This window comes from Drosophila teissieri, chromosome 2L (assembly GCF_016746235.2).
Source record: "Drosophila teissieri strain GT53w chromosome 2L, Prin_Dtei_1.1, whole genome shotgun sequence".
In the NCBI taxonomy this organism is placed as follows: Eukaryota; Metazoa; Arthropoda; class Insecta; order Diptera; family Drosophilidae; genus Drosophila; species Drosophila teissieri.
Genome location: NC_053029.1, coordinates 25,283,634 through 25,305,942, shown reverse-complemented (window position 1 = coordinate 25,305,942; position 22,309 = coordinate 25,283,634). Strand labels below are relative to the sequence as shown.

The following is a 22,309-nucleotide window of genomic DNA, read 5'->3' as shown; positions in this document are numbered from 1 at the left end:
GGCGACCTTAATAAATTTGATTTGCATTTAGTTCGTAAGATACTCGTACCAGAATTCAGAGCAGTTGGCTCTAATAAAAAACAAGAGAGAACGCTATAGTCGAGTTCCCCGACTATCTGATACCCGTTACTCAGCTAGTGGAAGTGCGAAGGCGAGTCTTCAACACTGACAGTTTTTTTCGATTTAAGGGCGTTAGAGTGGGCGTGGCGAAAAGTTTTTTGGCAAATCGATAGAAATAAAAAAAAAAAAAAAAATAAAAATTTCAAATGGACGTCAGTGGCGAATGCGTGCAAAAGTTTTTGGCAAATCGATAGAAATATACAAGACTAGTACAAAAATGAAAAAATATCAAAACATTTTTCAAAAGTGTGGGCGTGACAGTTTTGGGCGGTTTGTGGGCGTTAGAGTGGGCGTGGCAAAATGAATCGACAAACTTGCGCTGCTTCTATGTCTCTGGAGTCTGTATGCTTAATCTGAACTTTCTAGCTTTTGTAGTTCCTGAGATCTCGACGTTCATACGGACAGACGGACAGACGGACGGACAGACGGACATGGCCAGATCGATTCGGCTATTAATTAAGAATATATATACTTTATATGGTCGGAAACGCTTCCTTCTGCCTGTTACATACTTTTCAACGAATCTAGTATACCCTTTTACTCTACGAGTAACGGGTATAATAACCATTTAATACAAACGTATTTGGTCTAATTTATATATAATATAGATGATTATGCTAAGGAAAGTAAATATAGATTAGCAGTAGCCTATAAAAGAGCTAGAATTATGATAGATGAACCTAAAGAACAAAATAAGAAATTGTATGACCAGAAAGCAGGAAACTTAGATATATCAGTAGGAGATAAAGTTCTATTAAAAAACGAAACGGTTATAAGTTATAAGTATAAGTATATATATATATATATATAAGTTAATTATTTGTTAGAGGTAAAAAATAAAATAAATCCAATTTGTATTCCATTGCAACTAAATTACCCTAAGCTGTAGCTGTAGCAAGCTGTGAGTCTTTGGCTGTGAGCTGCGCTGCCCTTGGTGGCAGAGGATCGGCGTCGGCTCCGTAGCTTTCCAATAGGCCACGACATCGGCTGATGTTTTGCTGGTCAAATCGGTGCAGTGTTCTTGGAATCACTTGCATTGGTGGGAGCGGAAGTTGTTACCAATCAGATTCTTCGAACTCTACTTGGCAGCTCGGCGTGTGCAGGAAATTATCGAATTCTACTTGGCAGCTCGGCGTGTGCAGGAATTTATGCAGAAGCTGAGCTTGCAGATTAAAGCTTGCTTATTGGGGTTCATTGTTCTGGACTTAATTATATTTGTTGTTAACTCTTCCCCCTCCAATTTATGCTTGTCCTCAAGCTGTCTCTAGAAGTATGGAATGTCGTTGAACTGACGTAGCTGGTACTGTGCCTCAGTCGAAGATTGCTCGCGATTTGTAGGTGCGAGAATCGCGGTGACTTTCGCTTCCATTCCAGGCGTGGGACCTAGTTGCAGGGTTATGCTCTTCTTCCGTTGGCTATAGATGTGCAAACCCAGGATGAGAACCAGCACAATCCCAAAGAGCGTTAATAAAGTAATGCTGTTAACCGTTGAATGTGTTCTTATGTTCATCAGCTGTCCAGTGTTGTTTATGTGCAATGCTTCCAATGCTTCAAGAGATAGAACCTTAAGTCTTTCTTTTTCTTCGGCCGTAAACTGCACAAGGGGTGCTCCGGGGGTCGAGACTGTGGGTTCCAAGTTGCTGAACTGCTGGTTGTCGATAATTATCTAGTCATTTGATAGTTGAACCAGATAGGTGCCCTCTAGGTGAAGTTCTGTGTTGTTCCATCGTAGTCGTTTAGTAGGATGATTCCATCGTCGACTTCTTCTATTTTGGGTACATGGTCGGCATTGCTAAAACTACACAGCGCTTTCTGCCACTGAACTAACTTTGGTATACATTTTGAATTACTTATATTAACAATTTTTTTCTTATCGCATATTTGTATATATTCTACGGTTTTACAAGTTTGGGGAATGCCATAGGTAAGGTTTTTGTAAGCAAAGATTTCTTGAAAGTTTAAGTGTATGATTGAATTGTTTTTTACTATGGGTTTTATAATAAGGTCTTGGTATTGTATTTCTTCTAAGTTTGGAACTTTTACAATATACAGAAGTGTTGTTTTAGTATGTAGAATTGACACATCGGAAAACTCCATTATTTCATCCATTGATAGGGTTGGCATTATTATTTCTTTTAAAAATTTTCTCGATTTCAATTAGCTCATCTTCATTTAATACAAGAGTGTTAACTACGTTTAATCGTTCTGTTTGAATGGCATATTTAATGTTAATAATTTCTTCTTTTAAAAGGCGAATCTGGTTGTGCAAACTAATAGCTGCTTTACTGAACTGCTTTTTTGAATAGAATTGCTGAGAGCGTTAGATACTGAAGTGTGTTTATTTATTCTTCTTTCTAACTGATTGTTAACAATGACCTGTTGGTTATTATTGTCAATAAGTTTATCTAAGTTCTGCTCTATCATAACCAGGTCATCATGATCTGGAATTTAAGGACATTGTTTTTCGAGTTTTGGGAAAGGCTGTGATTGTTCGGAATTTGGGAGTAGTTGTGTTTATCTCATGGTGAAGGGTAGCGTATAATGGACTGCGTTTAAGGCTATTTTCCGTATGTTCATGTAAAATATCTAAAGCGGTTTGGATTTGGTCGAGGTTAATGAGGTGTATTAGTTTAGTTGTTGAGGTTTCTTCTCCTGGCTGATAGTTTAGTATTTCCTTTTTTTTCTTATTGTGGTTCGTTCGGTCCATTTCCTGTTTATTTTTAAGTCTTTCAATATTGTCTTGTCTGGCTGTCTCGTATTGGTCCGGGTCTGTTGTTACTCTTCTACCGAAGAATACTTCTAATGGTCGTTTCTTTGTAACCGAATGAAAACTGTAATTGTACTCGTAAACTGCCCTTTCTGAAAGTTCTTTAAAATTTCTCTCAGTGCCCTCTTTCTTAAGGCATCTCATTATCTCTGAGAGTGTTGAATGGAATCGTTCGACTGTTAACGGTACTTTTGTATGGTGGGGCAGTATAGACTTCTATCTGTAGCTGCTCCAACATGAACTTAATTGATTGGGAATTGAAAGCTTTTTCGTTGTCCATAACGATATGTTTTGGGACTCCGAAATAAAATATAATGTCACGCAAAGGGGTTCTGATATCTTCTATTGCTTTTGAATTTATAATTCTTGCTTGCGCTAATTTAGAAAACTTATCTATTGCAGTGAGTACTAAGTGTCGTTCTGTAGAATAAATGTCAATGTGCTTTGAAGTGACTTCTGTAGGTTGTCGGTATTTTTCCCATAATGTCTTCAGTCGTGTGAATGCCGTTAATTACGGAAGGGTTGAGGTCTGTTATTATATCGTCCGTGGTGTATTCAAGTCGGTATATTTCATGTCTATGGAAAGTAGGAAATGGGATGGTGAACTTGTAGTCGTATTTATCTGATTTATAAACGAATATTTGATTTTTGAAAACATTTATTGGGGCTTCGACGCTAGGGATTAGGTCATGGCTAGAACTTTCAGCGCTATGTTGTGTAGAGGCAACAGAGTTAATCTGCTCTAAAGGTATTCTTGAGAGCGCGTCTGCAACAACATTTTCTTTTCCCGGTTTATAGAATATTTCATAATCATATTCCTCCAAATAAGCTTTCCATCTCTTGATTCTGGCGTTTCCATTCCAGCTACTCAGAGATTGTGTTATGTGTGAATGTGTGCATTCTGTAAAGATCTTAACCTTTGCTTTACCTTATAGGTAATTTTTGAGGGCCTTGAGTGCCCTAACATTGTGGCTAACATTTCTTTTTCGTTCGCCGCGTAGTTCTCTTCGGCTTTGGAAAGTGTTCTAGAAAGAAATGATATAGGGTGGTTGACTTGCGATAGAATTGCGCCGATCGCGAAATTTGAAGCATCAGTAGTTAAATGAAACTCCTTATTGAAATCTGTGTAACGGAGAATTATTTCTTTTGACACTAAGTTACTTTTAAGCTTCTTGAAAGATTCTAGAGCTTCTTTGTCTAGTGAAATTATTTTTTTGGATGACATTCTTTTGGACACGTGTCCATCTTCCCCTCTTAAAAGTGAAGTTAGGGGTTTTGCCAATTTGGCATAATATTGTATAAATCTTCTATAATAGCCGGAAAGCCCTAGGAAGGATCTTAGATCAAAGTCTTAGGGCAGGGATAATTTGCTGTCGCTGCCACTTTACTCGGGTTTGTTTATATTCCCCTATCGGAGACAACAAATCTAAGGAATTCGACTTTGTTTCATTTGTCTAGCTGACAGTTCATGTTGGCGTTCTGTAAAGTTTGAAAAATTTTAGCCAAGTTCTCAATGTGCGTATCATCATCTTTGCTAAATATGATGATATCGTCTATGTAAATGAAACATATTTTTCCAAAATGTTCACGAAGTATGTCATCTAATGCACGTTGGAAAATTGAGGGCGCATTCTTAAGACCAAATGGGAGTCGTGTAAACTTATATTTTCCGTTGTTTGCGGAGAAGGCGGTCTTTTCTATGTAACTATTTTTTAACGAGATTTGATGGAAACTACTTTTCAGATCTAAAACGGAGAATACTTTATTGTCCCCTAGTTGGGTAAGTACCTCATTTATCTCAGGAATAGGGTATTTATCTGCAATGGTTATTTTATTGAGTTTGCGATAATCAATAACCATGCGATATTTTTTTTCGCCTGAAGCGTCTGCCTTTTTGGGTACAATCCACACTGGTGAATTGTATGGGGACCTAGAAGGTCGAATTATACCATCTTCTAAAAGTTCTTTTATCTGTTTGTTTACTTCATCTTTCAGTGTCATTGGATACTGATAGAATTTCGAGTAAATAGGATTATCGGACGAGGTTCGGATCCTTGCCTTTACGCTTGTTGTGTAGGTCAGTTATAGGTTTGGGTCTGCGAACAAGTCTGGAAGTGGAAGTTAACTACGTGTGTTAACTACGTTTAATCGTGCCCATTGAATGGCATATTTAATGTTAATAATTTCTTCTTTTAAAAGGCGAATCTGGTTGTGCAAACTAATAGCTGCTTTACTGAACTGCTTTTTTGAATAGAATTGCTGAGAGCGTTAGATACTGAAGTGAGTTTATTTATTCTTCCTTCTAACTGTTTGTTAACAATGACCTGTTGGTTATTATTGTCAATAAGTTTATCTAAGTTCTGCTCTATCATAACCAGGTCATCATGATCTGGACTACCCGCTATGTCTTTCCATCCTGACCCTAGCCAATTTAAGGACCTAGTTTTTCGAGTTTTGGGAAAGGCTTTGATTGTTCGGAATGTGTGAGTAGTTGTGTTTATCTCATGGTGAAGGGTAGCGTATAATGGACTGCGCTTAAGGCTATTTTCCGTATGTTCATGTAAAATATCTAAAGCGGTTTGGATTTGGTCGAGGTTAATGAGGTGTATTAGTTTAGTTGTTGAGGTTTGAAGCTTTCCGATCCCCTTGTTCATTGTCAGTTCTGTGCGTTCGTATAGTTTGTAAGGTTCATCGTTCCACTGACATCGTTCGAAATCTATAGTAATATCCTGAAAAATTGTAGATTTTGATATGGCTTTTATGGACTGTTTTTTTCCGATTCTGTTGTTACTGTAGTGTGCTTGTTTTCCTTAACTATTTCATTCCTATATCTTGGGGAAAGCTTTGAACCTAATCTAGTGTTTATTTGTACGAATATTTCTTCTCCTGGCTGATAGTTTAGTATTTCCTTTTTTTTCTTATTGTGGTTCGTTCGGTATATTTCCTGTTTATTTTTAAGTCTTTCAATATTGTCTTGTCTGGCTGTGTCGTATTGGTCCGGGTCTGTTGTTACTCTCCTACCTAAGAAGGAGGTTTCGTTTTCTTCTGTTGTAGTCTGTATGTTAAAGTTCCTTTGTCGCTTCATCCCATCTGGTATTGGGCCAGGAGGTCTTTTACCTGGTTCAAAGCGAGGTCTGTTCATGTAGTTCACCATTCTTGTCTGAACACTGGGATCCACATTCATAGGTTCTGGACGAGGCAGTGGTTTTGGGGCCTGTGGCCTAGGTGGCGCTGACTGCTGTGGCGGGAATTGCCTATTCTGGAAAGGTCGAGGTGCAGCTACTGGCTGTGCAAGCTGGTAACCGAAGTTGTTCCAATTTCGTCGTGGTAAAGCGGTCGGTAGTTGCTGTCCGAATTGGTAATATCGAGTTCTGGGGGGTGGAATTGGTGGTTGTCTATTGATAAATAAATTACTGCGAGGAGCAGGTGAAGGCTTTGAAGACTAAGTTCTGATTTTCTAACTTGAGGCAAGGGTGTAATGCCGAGGGTAAGTCTACTGGTTCTTTAATTCCCAGTAGACGAGGCAAATCGCCTTGTAATCCTCGTACGAAGGTGTCTAGAGCCTTATCTCTGTACATTTTCGTCATTAACAGTTCTGCTTCTCTTCCTAACCCCATACGACCGATCCTGTTTAGGATTAGGAATAGGTGCTTATAAACCATTTGATGGAACTCTTCCACAGATTGGTTGACACCCTGTATAAGCATCGTCATTTGGTATTCTAATGTGTTAGTGTCGCGCTTGTCAGCATAATGCAGAGTCAGACATTTCGAAATCGCTAACCAGTTCAGAGGAGTATTGTAAGATTCTATTGCCATGTCGGCGGGTCCTACAATTTTATTACGTATGGTATGTAAAATACCATAGTATTTCGGGGTACCCTGGTAAGCACTGTATGCTTCTAAGATACGGTCTACTCCTTTCCCCCGGATAGATTTAACTATATCCGGCACTCTGTCTAAATCACCTAAGTTCCCTGCATGCTCTGGGGCAATTACCTGGTCTGTTACGTTTGCGAATTCTTCCGAAGAATTGTGGCGTCTCAAGAAAATTGGTAATTGTTGTGCTAAGATTTCGCTAATTGTAGCTGCTAATGCAGCTCTGTCTACATTTTCAACCATGATTCTATTGTGTTCTAGTTCTTCCTGTTGTCTGACGCGTTGTCTAGTCGCTTCGGCACTAAGTATCGAGGGTCTTATCAGGTTGTTCACTTTAGCCATAAAACACTAAGTAAAACCGAACTAAGAATGGGTCGAGTTTAAAAAAGATCAGGGAGCAAATGATGGAGCTTATCTCTAATTATGTTTGAATTGGGTTAGTAAGACCTTGTGTTTTTACTTGAAAATAATATGTTTTGTGTCTTTTATAAATTTTATAACCAGTGGCTGGTTTTTCCTTGTACTTTAGAGGGTCCCTTGGGAATCGTAAAGTTGAAATTAGTTATATCACTTTTGTGATCCTTTTGTTTGTTTTATCGTTTTACGGTATTTCATTGATCACTTAAGTTTATATGTTTTTTTGTTCAATTTGTTTGTCAGTTTTGTGTTTATAAAATTTGGTTGGTTAAGCTTACAGTACTATGGGTATTCTTATTGATGTGGCTCCTCCCTCCGACGATCCGGATTTCATCTTTTTTATCTAACGAAGACTACTTGGGATCCAGCGATGCGTACAGGGTTGAGGGGTGGTCTGTGGCCCTGCCTTCAGTCCTTGGAGTCCACCGATGGGCAAATGAACAAGTTAAGTTCGATTTGCCAGAGTGAATTTGAACGAACGAAAGATGTTAATTTTTCGTGATTTGCGCGTTTTTGTCACTCGCGTTTTGACCGGTTGCCGCAAATATTATTACTAGCCGCGAACATACAAAACGTTTTGTTGTATCGTACGCGCACCGGTCCCTGTTCGGGCGCCAGTTAATTACTTTGCTGTTAGCAAGGTAAATAAATAAAATATATTGGAGTTCAGTTAAGAACGACTTTATTTGTATAAATCCAATTTGCAACTAAATTACCCTAAGCTGTAGCTGTAGCTGTAGCAAGCTGTGAGTCTTTGGCTGTGAGCTGCGCTGCCCTTGGTGGCAGAGGATCGGCGTCGGCTCCGTAGCTTTCCAATAGGCCACGACATCGGCTGATGTTTTGCTGGTCAAATCGGTGCAGTCTTCTTGGGATCACTTGCATTGGTGGGAGCGGAAGTTGTTACCAATCAGATTCTTCGAACTCTACTTGGCAGCTCGGCGTGTGCAGGAAATTATCAAATTCTACTTGGCAGCTCGGCGTGTGCAGGAAATTATGCAGACGCTGAGCTTGGGGTTCATTGGGACTATCAAATTCTCCACGAATAAGATTGAAAATAAAGACTGTTGCAAGCATCGTTCTACGATTAGCTAGGGAGGGTAGAGAGGGTAGGAGGGAGACATTAGTCTACTGGAATAAGGAGGTATTCTAAAGTTTGCATCCCAATTAGGGCGCCGTAAGGCAACAAGTTAAAAGTTCTTTTGATCCGATTCAATGCGATCCGAGTAAACTTCGCATGAATAAGGTTTTGGTCATGTAAGGATCATCAAATTACTTTGCCCACCGCTTTATAAATCCAAGCACACCCCTGGCCTTATTGACAATAGACGAAATATGGTCTGAAAATTTAAGTTTAGGGTCCAGAAGAACACCAAGATGATCAACATGTGTTATTCTGTCTAAAGAGCACCCACTTAGAGTCTAAATCGCGTGTATTGAGTTGACACGAGAAAAGGTCATAACTTTACACTTCGAGCCATTTAAGTTTAATACGTTATCACGGCACCAGGCTTGAAAGCTATCTAGATTGACAAACGGTACGAACTTTTACAGGCACTACTAATATTTATTCTCGTTATGTTGGAGAGGTGAGGGGCTTACCTCTTGGGTCCCACGACCCAAAATCGACGAGCTTACGCTGGCATCATGGTGCCTGAACATCGGATGCCCCTCCCTCGGCCTGAGTCCTTACCCAGGACACAGACACTAATACGCAGACGTAACAATTTCCATTTATATATTAAGTAATATAAATGTATCTATGCAAGAGAACTTTAAAGATTATAGTCTCTCCTAACTAGATATTATCTTTTTTTACTTGTGTTATCTTCACAAATATTTAAATTGATAATACCTTTACCTTCTCTATTTTCGAGCAATGAAATAGTGGACTTGCGTATACATATGTATACATATTCTTCTTCGAAATCATATTCGCTTATAAAAGTATGTATAGATCTTAAAATGAACAAGGGTTCCCTTCTTAGAGTTTCTTCAATGACGTTTTCCATTCTCCTTTTTTTTTTTCAATTTTTTGATATGTTCTTAAATTTTATCCAAATTATTCGTTCTGCTTATATAACGCTTTTTTATACCCGTTACTCGTAGAGTAAAAGGGTATACTAGATTCGTTGAAAAGTATGTAACAGGCAGAAGGAAGCGTTTCCGACCATATAAAGTATATATATTCTTGATCAGGATCAGTAGCCGAGTCGATCTGGCCATGTCCGTCTGTCCGTCCGTCTGTCCGTCCGTCTGTCCGTCCGTCTGTCCGTCCGTCTGTCCGTCTGTCCGTCCGTCTGTCCGTATGAACGTCGAGATCTCAGGAACTACAAAAGCTAGAAAGTTGAGATTAAACATACGGACTCCAGAGACATAGACGCAGCGCAAGTTTATTGATTCATGTTGCCACGCCCACTCTAACGCCCACAAACCGCATAAAACTGCCACGCCCACACTTTTGAAAAATGTTTTGATATTTTTTCATTTTTGTATTAGTCTTGTAAATTTCTATCGATTTGCCAAAAACTTTTTGCCACGCCCACTCTAACGCCCACAAACCGTCCAAAACTGCCACGCCCACACTTTAGAAAAATGTTTTGATATTTTTTCATTTTTGTATTAGACTTGTAAATTTCTATCGATTTGCCAAACAACTTTTTGCCACGCCCACTCTAACGCCCTCAAACCGAAAAAAACTGTCAGTGTTGAAGACTCGCCTTCGCACTTCCACTAGCTGAGTAACGGGTATCAGATAGTCGGGGAACTCGACTATAGCGTTCTCTCTTGTTTTATTATTTTATTATGTTAATTTAAACTGAGCGACTGTAAAGCGACCCTGTAGGGTCAACTATCTTAACATTATTGACCACATTGGCCGTATTATTTTTATTTGTTTTTGGTTTGGTTTCCTTTTTTTTCCCCCCAAAAGTATTGTTTTTCAAAACGGTCGTCAAGATTTATTCGAAACTATAGAAGATACCATCAAGGCCTTTACATTTTGGATAACAACTTTTTGAATTTTTTTTATCGATTTTGTTTAGTCTTTTTTAGATTGGAAAACATATTCAAAAAGTACTTTTTTTTCAAATCTCTGCCATTTTGTGAAATTTAAAAAAAAACTTGGGTCATGCCATAGTCAACGCTCCTAAAAATTAAGTAAAAATATTTTTTTTTTCAAGGTTCTGAAGCTGAAATATCATTACGACCGTTTGACCTCGTCGCACCGGCAGTGGTGCATCTAACAATGCGCAAATGGCAAATTTTACGACAATTTAATCTGTTTTTGTTATATTCTTTGAGCTTATGCATTAATTAATCAGATAAAAAAAATTGTTCAAATATCATGTGTAGTTTTTTTGCAATCCGTCCTTGAATAAGAGGCCCAAAATTTGAGCGCGAGGGTAGACGACCCCTTTAAAGTATATTAAAAAAAAGTATCTGCATCTTGGTGTCATCAGCGCCTTGGTGTTTCGTCTTTGCTGTCTTCTTGGTGTTATCCCTTTGTAGTTCCCTCGCAGGATGGGCTCCAGACTCCATCGCAGTCAGCTGGGTACGTTTTTTCTTCTTGGGAATTTGTTTTCTATGTGGCGGTGGAAGTTTATTACTCTTCAGCACCAGTCCCCAGGAATCCTGGAGGAATCCCGGGAAAATGTTCCATTAAAATTGGCGAGGAATATACATACAACATGCGTTCGTGGCGAGGAATTCGAAGTTCCTGAGGAAATCCCGAGGAATTCCTGGGGAAATTCCTGAGGTATTTTCCAGAGGAATACCCTTAGTATTCCTTGGGAATTCCTCATGAATTCCTCGGGAAAATATGTACCTGTAAATCCAGAAAAATCTCCCAAAAAACGTAAAGAAGTTATTTAAATGTTAAATAACATTTTTAATTTTTGTTTTATTACATTAATTTTTTCCTTTTTTTGTTTGCATTGTTTTTTACACATGCCAGTGCGTGGGCCAAGGCCTTCTCCGCTGGCTGCTGGCCTTCTAATGTGCTAATGCTATCTGTAAAGAAAAATATTTAAATAATATATATTAATATCATGTAGTTTGGAAAGCAATTAGCTATGGTAATTTATCAATCCGAAACACTTTACTTACCGGTTTTATATATTTAACGTTGACAATTTTCCAAACACCACTTGTCCCGTTCTACAATTGAATGCAAAAGCAAAAGAAAAGACGTGACGGAAAACGAATCCGAAAATTCTGACAGGCGCGTTCATGGGTATTTCCGACCATACTGATTCCGTGTAATTAGAATTAAATAGGCAAACATTTAAACACGGACGCATTGGAGTTGCCTATAGCGACAGTTTCATTTCTTAAAAAATTTAAAATCCTTAAAACAACAAATATAAATTAAATATACACTTAAAAATATATAAATTCCCCACCAATTATTAGAACGGTATTTGGAAGTCTATACATAGCGTTTTTTTCTCGACTCTGATTGGGTCTCCTCTAATCTCAATATGAAATGCCGACATGGGCAGCAGCAGAGCCACGACCGAATTCGGCTTGACTTCGGTGTTCGAAACTTTGCTAGAATTGTTTTATCGAACTCTCGCGAGGAACAATACGGGCGAGGAATTTTGGTACTGAAGGGTAGTTTTGTGATTTACTAATGATTTTATATGTGAGTGAGTTACTGTGGGGTTTAATATACACGATACCCGCAGAGTAAAAGGGTATACTAGATTCGTTGAAAAGTATGTAACAGGCAGAAGTAAGCGTTTCCAACCATATAAAGAATATATATTCTTGATCAGAATCAATAGCCGAGTCGATCTGGCCATGTCCGTCTGACGGTCTGTCCGTATGCACGGCTTTTGCCACGCCCACTCTATTGCCCACAAGCCGCCCAAAACTGCTACGCCTACACTTTTGAAAAATGTTTTGATATTTTTTTCATTTTCTCCTTCGCAAGGGAGGCCCGCAAAGTTATCAGAACGCGAGGTCATTGTGTTTCTAGGGGACCACTGTCCCCGTTGATATTTTTATTTCGAATAATTCTTTGAATAGGTCTCTAAGGGCTTAGAAGCTACGCGGAGTAGCCGCCAGAGCACATATGTATATCTCTCCATATCGCTCTCCTTAGGTATAACTTATATTAATTTATAGAGGAGACGAGTGTCGTATACATACATAAGTGAGCACTGCACTAGTTGCGGTGCCGGTCTGCGGATCGGCATTCTTGCCTGCTCATATTTTGGTTCTCATATTGCAACAAAGTGTTACAATGTGCGTGGAACATGAATACAATGTTATACATGTATATTATATGTATTTATATGTGCCTACTACAGTGCACTCTAAGACTACTTCTGACAGCGACGTCGTGTAATGGTCGGCATGGTAAGCGGTGGTATATAAATGCCCACGCGGCTACAGTCCCGCTCTTTTCGTAACCAGAAAAATATTCCTGCTAAATCATTGTGCAAGTCCTCTTAATAGAGTTAAAGACTAAGCGCAACTACTTACTAGCGTCGTCTGATCGGTGACGTGATCTGATCACATACTGGAGGGAAAAACGAAACTGCCCCAAAATTTTAAGTGGCAACTGTGTTCTTCGCGGTGGTTGCCTCGCCTTGGAGCCCCAACCACGTGAATCACATAACCCCCTCGGAGGGAGTTCTCCCAAGAGAGTAGGTGTTTAGCTATTGAGCTTTTTCAATAGCTGTTGCGAATAATAAATAACCGAAGAAAGTTTGTTTATTTTCCGATACTGTTTATTTTGCGAATTGTTTACGGCAGCTAGGGCCGACAAAGAGCTATATCGAATACACAAGTTGAGTCTTTGCCGAAAAACGAAGAAGTGACAGTTGGTGGGACAGACAGCCGAAATTCAGCGCCCAAGCTTAACGTAGGTAGATAACAAAGAGAACAAGGAATGAGCGCCGTATAGATAAATGCGTGCGAGAACAGCGGTTTGCACTATGGGCATCGCAACTGCTACCACTGACTATTTCGGCTTACAATATTAAGAGTATGAGATTAGTCTACTGCACAGTTTTGGCGGCTGCATGACCCAACAATAGGTATGTCGCCGACTTGCACTAGTGCCCCAACTAAAACCCGCTCTGTTGGCAGTATCAAGTTTTCATCTGGCCACCGGGCCTCTGCAAATACTGGCCGGTCGGAGGGATTCCGGACCACCAACTAGCGTTATTATACTGCGTAGGACAACCCCTGGCTACGGATAATTGAAGCAATTGTCTTTCTGGGAGCTACGCCAACGTCCCGAAGCCTTACCCTTCGATTAATCACTGATTGGACACCCCGACCTATCTATATATGTATAGATTGGTGCGCAGTAGAATAACTGCAACTAACTCCGCACCGCTGGATGAGCTAATCCGCACCAGTTACATTTCCCAGTCAGAATCATTTATGGAAACCAAAACATGGACCGTCAGCGGATAAGGGATTAGGATTAAAGTAGTGCAAGTGGTGGTTGCTAGACCATACGGAAATCGACTTGGGAGAGTGTGTTTTTTTCGTAACCGCAGTCATGTAGCCCCTCAATTTTTATAATTCAATTAATCTCCGCTAGCATTGACAACCCGTACCATCATTTCACCGCAGGAAGGCCTTTCAACCCTGGAACTGGACACCTGTGTGTTCGTAAAGCTAAGAGTAATTTCGTATTGTCGTAGCGTATGCCATACCTACATTCTTACAAGAACATTTCAAATGAATATAAAGATTTGGGGGTGACTGAAAAGAAAACAGAAAAATATATATCTAAACCTTGAATTTTCCATAATTTTATTTTTCCATAACGCGACCCCATATGGCCTAGCATTCTTATTCAAAAATATTTTTAAGTACTTTTAGATCTTGGGAAATGTAATGAATGGAAATTTCGATAGTATTTTAAGTAAATGAGGTGAATGAGTAAATGAAGCGAGGTTCAAATTCCACCAAAGACCTTGCTACCGTTTAGTCTTGCTGTCGTCTGTAACATTTTTCTTTTTTTCACTTGGCGAGTTCCGTTTTTTTTTTTTTTTTTTTTTTTTTTTTTTTTTTTTTTTTTTTTTTTCTTGTTTTTTTTTTTTTTTTTTTCCTTGGTCGAGTTCTCGTATTTGATTCATTTCAGAATAACCAGGTTTTCGTTCATGTTGACATTAACAAGCCTGCTAGACACTTTTGTTTTTATTTTTTTTTTTTTTTTTTTTTTTTTTTTTTTTTTTTTTTTTTTTTTTTTTTTTTTTTTTTTTTTTTTTTTTTTTTATGACATTTACAAGCCTAGTAACTTATAGTTTCGGTAGGAATCCTAACAATTAAAGTATGTGTGGACCGTTATGAAAGGCAATCGACCCACCCCATCGCCGAAAGAGCTAAGGCACCAGAGGATTCCGCCCGCCATTATTCATAATCGAGTAGAAGAGTGAGAGCACTAATCACCAGTGTTTGGGTACTGTTATACCCCTCGGCTTCTCATGCTTAAGTCAACCATTACATAACTTTTGGCGCCCAAAATCGTGGGACATGCCACGGTACGATTACAACGTTCAGTGGTATAGATTTCCTAATCAAATTTATGGTCCTTTATGGGATTTCCCAAGGATACTGAAGTGTAGAAGTAGTAAGGCTTGATCTTTCTATCGCATTTCAGAGGGAGAAGTGCGACCATTAATAAGGCCTACAACGTTGCTATTCGGACGCGGATATCAAACCGAGAAACCTGAAGTGTACACCAACCCATGAATTTAGCAAAACATCAGCTATTCGGAAATCTTGTGTCCCTAACTATCAATGCTCTTTTGTTCAGTGGTAGGAGTTTGTGCAGAACACCAGTCGCTTATTTGCAAGCGAAAGGGACGAGCACTTAAAGAAAATTGATGATTTGACTCTGATCGGATATCAATACTTAATGATCGCTCAGCTGGTAGAGTGTTGTTTCCACAGGCTGTGGAATTTACTGCTGCAAATTTCTTAAAACACATCTGATAGCTCTGTGAGTTGCCAGTTGTCAGTAAAAATACGATCTAGAAGTATCTGTTGTCTGGAACTTGTGAGGATGCAGCTTAATGCTTCCACTGACCGAACAGAAACCTGTAGAAAGTTAGTCAACGCACTCATTTCAATCGGACTTTCAATAATCCAGTCCTCAACGCTAGTTATAGATACGGCAGGCTAATACAATTTACCCCATTTTATTAAGTGGCCATCAAATGTCAAATTCAGGATAAAATCTAAAGAAAAAAAATTAAGATAACCAGCAATGCCAGTAGTGAATACGCCTCCCAGAACTTCTTCGGAAGGTAATATGGAGAATAATTGCGCCCTTTGCTCAACGGTTATGGATAACACCAATCCTTGTTATCATTTAGCGTGCAAGCATGTCTTTCACAAAAATTGTATAGAAGCCTGGTTAACCCAGAATTCGTGTTGTTATTCTTGTAATGCTCCGATTAATAAAAAAGAGATTAAAGTAGTGGTTGGAAATTGTTCGCCATATCGAGCGCAACCATTGCCAGTGCCGACAGCGCCGGTTCAGCGTGGAGTAACTACTAGAAACTTAGCCAGAGCTCTAGCCCAGTTAGAATAAGCTAATCCGGCCAACATACCGGAACCACTTCCTTTGAATACCAGTGGTGCTCCGTCTTCTGTATTGGATGCTAGTCAAAGTACCGAGCATCGTGAGGGTATTGCTAGACACCCTAGTGGTAGGCCCCGTTTTGGTTAGACCTGTCAGAACCATCGACTCACATCGAACTCAAGCGGTGGATTATAATACAATTCAAGATATGATAGAGGAAACCACCACCAAGCAACTCCCAAGGGCCGGACATGACTCGGGAGCAAGCCTTTTTCAGTTCGTCCTCAATAAGTTCTCGGCAGACAGTCGACATCATGCAAAAATGGGGAGTACATTTTGATGGATCTACTGACGGGTTAGGCGTTGAAGAATTTATATATAGAATTAAAGCGCTCACAGACGAAACCTTGGACAGTGACTTTACAAGTATGTGTAAGAACATGCATGTATTGTTCACCGGTAAAGCTAGATCCTGGTATTGGAGATACCACAATCAAGTAGATGGAATAGTTTGGTCAAACATTTGTGCGTCACTCCGTCAACAATATAAGGACTATCGATCAGATTTTATGAGCATGGAGTAGATAAGAGCGCGAAAGCAAAAACACTGTGAACCTTATTCCGCTTTCTATGAGGCAGTGGCTTCTTTAATTGATAAGGCATCGATAAAAATTGAAGAAGAAGAGTTTATTGAAATCTTAAAGAACAACCTGTTACCCGAGACTAGGCAAAAGATGCTGTATCAGCCCGTGCATTCGGTGTGACACTTACGTCGCCTAGTTCAAATGAGTAAAAACTTATCCCATGAAATTATTTGCCGGACAGAACAAGTTAAGACAAAATCAATTCCAAATCGCCGACAGGTTTTTGCGTTAGAAGATCATAGCTCGGAGGTAGAAGAAATTTCTCCAACGGGTGCAGAAATAGCTGCTTTACGTAGATCTACGGAAAAGCTAAAGTGTTGGAACTGCGAAGAAATGGGTCATATCTGGGAGAACTGCTTAGCAGATCGTCGAGTATTTTACTACGGCTGTGGCAGGCCAGACACCTACAAGCCGTAATGTCAAAATTGCCTTCAAAAGCAATCGGAAAACCGACATACGGGAGCATTCAACAAGAACCGAATGCCCCCGAAAATTTAAATCAAAAGGCCACATTACATAAGCCAACGATGGCTAACTGCATTCCGATGCGATTGCGCCCATATGAAGAACGGGTCAAAAACTATGCTGAAGTAAGGAAGCGTCTATTTCAGGATATAAAGCCGCCCTGCAATCGGCGCACACTTAGATTTTATTTTATGCCGAGGTTAGAAGAAATAAAGAATTACAAATTTCCACTATTTTTAACAAATCAAGTGATTTGCGAAGCTATGCTGAAGTATCGTTCATGGGGTAGACAGAACTTTGTCTGGTCTTGGACTTGGAGCAAACATTAGTTGTCTTGGAGAAGAGCTAGCACAACAGGATTTTTCAAGTCATCATCAATTTAAACCTATAAAATCGCGAGCTAAGACAGCAAGCGGTGAAAAGCAAACCATAATCGGGTTTCTAGACATCGAACTAACCAACAATAAAGTTAGGAGACCCCTGCGATTGTATATAATTCCCAGCATCAAACAAAGACTTATTCTTGGCCACGACTTTTGGAGAACTTTCCAAATTGCTCCAAATATTATATCATCCGTACAGGTACCAATCGAAGACAATAAGTTGGCCGGGGAAAACATGTATCCCTTAACGTTCCGATTGTCTTCCGATGTTGTGTCCGATGATTTTGAGTCTCACTCGGTAGTACTGATTCGATTGGCCGAGGAATTTCGCAAAGCCAATCTTACTCTTAGCATGGACAAAAGCCAGTTTGGAGTAACAAGCATCAATTGTTTGGGTTACGTCATTGGTAGTGGAGGTATTTGTACGGACCCAGCTAAAATCTCGTGTATAGTAAATTGGCCAGCTCCCAAAAATCTGAAACAAGTAAGGGGATTTCTTGGAGTTTGTGGCTGGTACCGTCGGTTCATACCCAATTTCGCGGATCTCACATGTCCAATCACAGATGTGCTTTCTAAAAAGGTCAAATTTGCTTGGCCTCCAGAAGCTCAAGTAGCGATGGATAGACTAAAATTCATATTGACCTCTGCACCGGTTTTAACAAACCCACACTTTGAGAAGAAGTTTTATCTTCACTGTGACGCCAGCGATTTCGGCATCGGTGCAGTGTTGGTTCAACTAGCGGAAGATAAAGCTGAAAAGCTTATTTCCCGACATTAAAATAGTAGATAAATTTTTGTACATTCGTACAGAACACGCTGACGGAAATGAGTTTCACGACAAACAGTCCTGGAAACTCTGGGTTCCCGAAACGTTAAGACCGAAAGTGCTTCGACAGGCACACGATAGTCTTACGTCCTCCCATGCCGGAATGCAGAAAACCATCGCAAGGCGTAGCCTTGCCCGGGTTAGCAAAAGATGTTAGAGATTGCATTCGATCCTGTGACGCATGTAAGGAGAACAAAGCCCCGAATTATACGTTACGTCCACCCATGGGTGAGCATTGTCCATCGTACCGACCATTTCAACGGCTACATATTGACTTGCTCGGACCCTATCCCCGTAGTAAGCAAGGACACGTTGGATTGCTTATAGTATTTGACCACTTTAGCAAATATCCTTGGTTACAACCCCTAAAAAGATTTACCTCAACGGCAATCATATATTTCCTTTTAAAACAGGACTTTCATAGTGTAGGTGTTCCCGAAACCATCGTGAGCGACAATGGAGTCCAATTTAAAGCTGTGGAATTCAATGCCTTTCTTACGGAATTCACCACAAAGTAACGCGGCCGAAAGAGTAAACCGTTCCCTATTAGCTGCCATCCGCACTTACTTAAAAACCGACCAAACCGAGTGGGACAGAAACATCACTAGTATCTCATGTTCGTTAAGATCAGCGTTGCATCAATCGTTAGGATGTTCACCATACCGTGCGTTATACGGATTAGATATGATTACCCATGGATCTGATTATAAACTGCTAAAGAATTTATCCCTATTGGAAGAACCGATAACACCGATTTCCCGATCTGACAATTTAGCGATCATCCGAAAAGACATTCAGGCCAATATTCGTCGTGCCTATGATCGGCAATATAACCTACGCGCGAAACCCATTTCCTTTAAGGAAGGACAGGAAGTATTCCGTCGAAATTTTGCTCAAAGCAAGTTCGCGCAGAATTTTAACTCGAAATTAGGCCCACAATTTGTAAAGTCCCGAATCAAAAAGAAACTGGGAAATTGTTATTACCAGCTTGAGAATTTACAAGGAAATAAGGTAGGAACGTATCATGCTAAGGACATTCGAAGCTAATTCCCGCTAATATTGCATCTAACGAAGAAATATTATCGGGTGGTGTAATGGTCGGCATGGTAAGCGAGAAAAATTTGCAAATAGAAAAAATTATAAATGCAATGTTGGCCACTTACAACTGAGTACTTGACTCTAGGGTTGGGTTAGTTAGAATTAAGTGGGTATGCTTTTAGGCTGTGGTCGATAACCTCAGTCTAATCATCTGTTTACATGTTCGAAACCGTTGCCCAACACTGAAAGCGTCTTCCAACTTTCCAATAGAAGCACAGCTATAATTATTGGAATTTGGTGGTATATAAATGCCCACGCGGCTACAGTCCCGCTCTTTTCGTAACCAGAAAAATATTCCTGCTAAATCATTGTGCAAGTCCTCTTAATAGAGTTAAAGACTAAGCGCAACTACTTACTAGAGTAAGTTTGGCTTCCAACAGAGTCCTCAAGGGGAAGCAGACACAGCTTGTTCACTGCCCGCCTTATTACTCCAGACGCGGTCCTCAATTCTGCAACTCGAGCGACGCCGTCTCTGCCAGGAATCAACTGCATGACTCTCGCCAAAGGCCATCTCATTGGGGGTAGATTCTCGTCCTTAACAAGAACGACGTTGTCCACGGCTACGCCAGGCTTTGGGGTGCGCCACTTGGAGCGCTGCTGGAGCAACGTCAAGTACTCTTCCTTCCATCGCGACCAAAAGATTTGCTGAAGAAAGGAGATGCGCTGCCAAGAGTCAAGCCGATTATAGTTTAGGCCCGTTATATCTGGCTCGTCAAACGACGAAGGCGGACCACCATTGAGAAAATGCGCCGGAGTGAGGACGTCCAGATCGGCAGGATTCTCTGAAATGGTAACTAAAGGTCTGGAGTTAATAACTGCCGAGATGTGGCACCCCAGCGTCCTCAGCTCGTCGAAGGTCAGAACCGCCGTACCCACAGCGCGGTAGAAATGATGTTTGGCTGTTTTCACCGCCGCTTCCCAAAGTCCACCGAAATGGGGCGACCGTGGAGGGATGAACCGCCAGTCGATCGTCTCCGAAAGGCAAAAATTCTGAACGGAGCCTTGATGCTCGCTGCTAAGATATAACCTTCGAAGTTCCAGAAGTTCATTCTTGGCGCCGACAAAGTTGGTGGCGTTGTCTGACCAAATTTGCTTCGGCTTCCGCCGGGTGCATATGAACCTCTTGAGTCCGCACAAAAACGCAACTGTCGAGAGATCCTTGATCAGCTCCAGGTGCACTGCCTTGGTTGCAAAGCATATAAATACGCAGACGTAGCATTTAACCGCGGGCTTGTTGCGAGTATCCGACTTGTGAAAGAAGGGTCCACAGAAGTCTATCCCAGCAACCTCAAAAGCGTGAGATCCTTCCAAGCGCTCCTTGGGAAGGTCCGCCATTATGTGCTCTATCAGCCGCGGCTTCATCCAAAAACATCTAACGCATCTGTTCACGGCCTTTGTAACCGTCTTCCTCCCCCCAATAGGCCAATATTGGGATCGAATTGCACCCATAAGAGCTCGAGGTCCGGCATGAAGATTGCTTTCATGGTAATGCGAAATAATTACCAGAGTCACCGGATGGTACCTTGGAAGGATTTTCGGGTGGCGGCCATCAAAGTCCAATGACGAATTCCGGAGGCGACCGCCTACTCTAAGAAGTCCAAACTGATCCAGGAACGGCGACAGCGAGGATATGGGACTAGACGAGGAAACTCTTCCCAGCGTTTTTAGGGACTGTATGTCCTCCCATAACTGCGCGCGCTGCACCAACCGCAGCATCATCTGAGTACCCTGTTTAATGTGTGCGACGGTGAGCCCAGGATGACGAATTCCATTACAAAATTTGTAAATGTATGCAAACACTCGTTGCAGTGCGGGGTACGCATTTGCAAATTTGGAGCTAGCAATTACATCCACGTACGGCGACTTTACGATGAACACACTTCGACAAAGCTCAAGCACCGGTTTGTCAGGACAAACAGCTGTTGGCCAATCTCTTTCAGGCTCCGTAAGATAGGCGGGTCCATGCGCCCATAGTGATTCGCTAAGCTCAGACGGCAGGGATCCTCTGGATAAGATGTCAGCCGGATTTAACGCTGTTGGAACATAACGCCAAGCCGTGACATCTGTCAGCTCCTGAATAGCAGCAACCCTATTTGCCACAAATATGTTGAACCTGGCGGGCTCATTTCGGATCCAGGAAAGTGCCACCGTCGAGTCGCACCAACAATAGTAGCGTCCTTTAAATACTTTCAAGCCAACTATTTCCCTCATGATTTTAGCCAGAAGATCCGCACCACAAAGCTCCAGCTTTGGTACTGTTATGGTCTTCAACGGAGCTATGCGCGACTTCGAACAAAGCAAATGGCTAAAACTTTGATTCCCTTTAGAAACCACATAAACGCAGGCTCCATAGGCATCAATGCTTGCATCACAAAAACCAGGCACCCCAAGACCAGACTCTGCGCTAAACACGAACCGAGGGAAACTAACATGACTTATTATTTCAAAACTGCGACATATATCAAGCCATTTCGTGTTATGAGTTTCCGGGAGACTTTCATCCCAGGACAGCTTTTCCTTGCAGTGCTGCTGAAAAATGATTTTGCACCTTGTGATTACCGGACCGACCAGGCCGAGGGGATCGTAAAATTTAGCAATCGCAGACAAAACAGAGCGCCTGCAGGGTCTCAATGGCGACTGAAAGGCAGAGAACGAAAACAATAGCTGGTCGGAGGAGGGATCCCAAGCGAGACCTAAAGTTTTGGTGAAATCGCTACCATCTTCAAACTTCATGAATGACTTCTTGTCCTCGGCGGGCACACCCTCCAGCACAAGCGGAATGTTAGAGCACCATTTCCTTAGCTTGAGCTTGCCCTTCGCAAGTATGCGAGCCGTCTGCTGCATTATGCTGATAGCATCCTTTATCGTGCCGGAGCCGGAGATAGGATCATCCACGTAAAAATCGCGCCGAAGGATTTCTGATCCAATGGGAAACGCTGCCTGCTCATCGATTGACAACTGCTGCAGCATAAAACAGGCTAGCTCCTATTAACATTTCAACACGCTGAGCTTTATGAAATTCCGGGTCGGCGAGCTGCAGGTTTTCTGGAATCTTCCAGTCCCCAATGTCCAAAATTTGGCTGGCGATCCGTGATATTGGGAGCGATAACTGCTGTTATGCTCGTTAAGTAATCCGAAGTGACAGACCGCATCGCAATTC

The 22,309-nt window shown here is 41.0% G+C and overlaps 1 long non-coding RNA gene across 1 annotated transcript; it reads right to left on the bottom strand.

The window, feature by feature from the left end:
• Nucleotides 1-10,555: 10,555 nt before the first annotated feature.
• On the bottom strand, nt 10,556-11,342 carry LOC122626613. Its single transcript, XR_006326717.1, has 3 exons — nt 11,287-11,342; nt 11,006-11,190; nt 10,556-10,812 (listed from the first exon to the last, which is right to left on the bottom strand). It is a non-coding gene; the product is annotated as an uncharacterized LOC122626613 (long non-coding RNA).
• Nucleotides 11,343-22,309: the final 10,967 nt, after the last annotated feature.